General features: G+C 33.8%; 1 non-coding gene across 1 annotated transcript; it reads right to left on the bottom strand.

The window, feature by feature from the left end:
- Positions 1-2709: 2709 nt before the first annotated feature.
- Positions 2710-2816, bottom strand: LOC128294316 (small nucleolar RNA R71). Its single transcript, XR_008284629.1, has one exon. It is a non-coding gene; the product is annotated as a small nucleolar RNA R71 (small nucleolar RNA).
- Between the last annotated feature and the right edge of the window lie 416 nt (positions 2817-3232).

The following is a 3232-nucleotide window of genomic DNA, read 5'->3' as shown; positions in this document are numbered from 1 at the left end:
GCTCAGGAGTTAAGGATCGTGAAGATCTACCCGCACTATCATACTTTAGGGTATTTGAACTAAACGTTTTGAATTATGGCATGTATAGTAGGCTTAATTATTTTGTTACGTGTCATATTTGTCTAGGTTTAAAATATTAGTTACTGATACTCAACCAGCTAATTTGTACAAGCCATTAAAGTTGGCTAATATTGTTCAAGACATATATTATACGATGCACTATCAAATTGGATGACATATTTATATTTTGGTTATGTTTAATGGTATGTGTTATGTTACGGTAATACCTTGTATCTGTTAAACAGCGATAGCGGGTAAGGGTGTTACACTGTTTCTTTGTTTATAGATTTTGGCTCGTCAGCTATCGGACTCGGGATTTTTGGAAGTCGAAGTCTCCCACACTATCAAAGCCCCATTTTGGTACAATTTTGGTTGAACTTTGAAATGGCATGTATAGGACTACCCTTTTGTTGAAGGTCATGTACCTTTCGGTTTTGTGTAAACTTGGATAGCCATGCGAAAATGGCTTATATACGTTTTTAGCATAGTACCATAATCGTTTGTATGTTGATCATTATGAGGTATGGAATTGTTTTGAAACGATTAGCCATTGGAATGGTTAATCATGATCACACTTTGTGCTATGTATGCAAAAAGGGCCAATTGAATCATGGAAATCATGAAATAGGTAAAGCCTACCTTAAAGGCAGATGCTGACAGCAGCAGTGATGTGGATGTGAAAAATCACTAAAAATAGTAGGAATGGTATTAAATAGTGAATAAATTATGTAAATGAACTTTGATGACTCTACTTTCATATGGAAGAAACGAAACGGTCATATGAGTTATATGTTAAGCGATATTAAAGTTCTCGTGAAACAGGGCCAGAACGGTTTCTGGATCCCCTGTTCCGACTTTGGAAATTCATTGTAAATTAACCAGAGATAATTAGGAGTCATGCCATATATGTATAGATTCCTCTCTGAGTCTAGTTTATATAAAAACAAACTGCATCAGTATTAAATCCCTGTACAAGGAGATATTCAATTCGTAACGCACGAAGGTCAGTGTAGTCGAACCCTGGAATAGGGGAGAATTTAACTAATAAACTGTACTAATTGGCTTGACCAAAAATTCTAGAAAAAAATCTGTAGATGGACATATGAGTCTAATTTCAGGGAAAAATTACAAAACAAATTTTCGAGCTTTGAAACTCAAGATATGATTTTTAAGGCGACAGTGACGCAGTGACCAGCTAGTCTGGAAATTTCTAAATGGACTGTGAAAATAGTTAAGTCTGTGTGCACCTTGTGTCCGATTCCGGTAACGGACTTGGGTACGGGGTGTTACAAACCATGCCTACGTTATGCTTATATTTTAATTGTAATGTAGAAATTGAATTAATTATTAACCGAATTGAAATTATAATTAATTGATACAATATTTAATTGATGCATGTGTAATCTTCTAAGGTAGTTGAATGTTAAATTAGCAACGATATTAAAAAATACATTAACCTTGCATAACTTGCAAGATTATTGTGATTAAATTGTTTCAATATAGCGATATTTTGTTACCTCACTTAATCTTATACTTTCTTATTAGAATTTGATTAATTGTTTGCATTGGCATAGAAATATGTTCAAGAGATTAATGAGTTTTAATATGTGAGTATGTGCATTAGTTAGCAATTTACCAAGATGCTGTGAAATTATTCGTAACAACATGAACACAGCTTTAATTATTCTAAGTTAAATAATAAAATTGATCTAACACATTTTTGTCATATTGATTAAACTCAATTTTAGAAATTGTGCATTGGAATTTTATTTTTTATTTTCTTTGTTAGTACTGAGTTAATTTTTTAGTTTTTATTTCACCACTTCAAATCAATATATTTTTCCTCCACCAAATTGTTGAATTTTACATTTCATAAATATTCACTTGCACAGTCCCTGTGGGTACAATAACTTAACAATACTTGTCACTTTATTACTTGTTACGATTGTGTACACTTGCACATTTCCGTCATTCCAAGTTTTTGGCGCCGTTGTCAGGAACTGTTTTAAAAGAAACTATTTTGTGAAATTGTTAATTTTACATTTTTGTTTATTTTTTTGTTTAATTTTAATTTAATCATATTTTCTGTGATTGTTTTAGGTGTTTATGAGTATTGATCAAATTATCGATTTAATCCCCTTAGATCCTAAAATTGAAAGGACTTTTCAACAAAGTAGAAAACAAGTAGTTCAGAGAAGGATCGAAGAGATGAACTTTGAAAATCAGAATCAAAGAAACAGAAGAACTCATGCTCAAAATCCAATCCTTATTGTTGATGATAGGGATAGAGCCTTAAGATAGTACGTTGTGCCATTGTTTCATAAGATTAATCCAGACATTAGGAGACCCAAACTTAAGGCTCCGATTTGAACTGAAGCCAGTCATGTTCTAAATGTTCAGATAGTGGGTCAATTCAGTGGAATGCCTACCGAAGATCCTCACCTTCACTTAAGATTGTTTATGGAGGTGAGCGATTCTTTCAAATTTGCGGGAGTACCTGAAGATGCACTACGATTAAAGTTATTCCCATACTCACTAAGGGATAGAGCTCAAACCTGGTTGAACTCATTGCCACCAAATTCCATTACCACATGGTAAGAGTTAGTAGAATGATTCCTTATGAAGTACTTCCCACCTAGCAAGAATGCGAAGTTGAGGAACGAGATCGCTACCTTCCAACAGATGGATGACGAGTCCTTGTATGAGGCGCGAGAAAGGTTTAAAGAACTATTATGAAGATGCCCTCATCACAGAATCCCTCATTGCATCCAATTAAAGACGTTCTATAATGGTCCAAATGCTCACACGAGGATGGTAGTGAATACTTCTGTCAATGGTGCTCTCCTTTCTAAGTCTTATAATGAGGCTTATGAAATCATCGAAAGGATTCCTATCAAAAATTATAAACTGATTAGAGTTAGGAAGACGAGTCACTAGAGTACATGAAGTGGAAACTCTCACTTCACTTGTATATCAGGTATCTTCGATATCCTTAATGCTTAAAAACTTTACTACTAATAGGTTAAATAATTTTGTAGCTCAGCCATCAAATCAATTCGAAAATGTAGCTTATTTTTATTGTGGGGAAGGACACTTGTTTGAAGAATGCCCGTCAAACCCAAAATCTATATATTACATGGGTAATCAAAACCAAGAGTAGAATCGATGAAGA

Source organism: Gossypium arboreum, chromosome 6, assembly GCF_025698485.1.
Source record: "Gossypium arboreum isolate Shixiya-1 chromosome 6, ASM2569848v2, whole genome shotgun sequence".
NCBI lineage: Eukaryota > Viridiplantae > Streptophyta > Magnoliopsida > Malvales > Malvaceae > Gossypium > Gossypium arboreum.
Note: the sequence above shows the minus strand (reverse complement) of the source record. Positions and strands in the feature narration are given on the sequence as shown.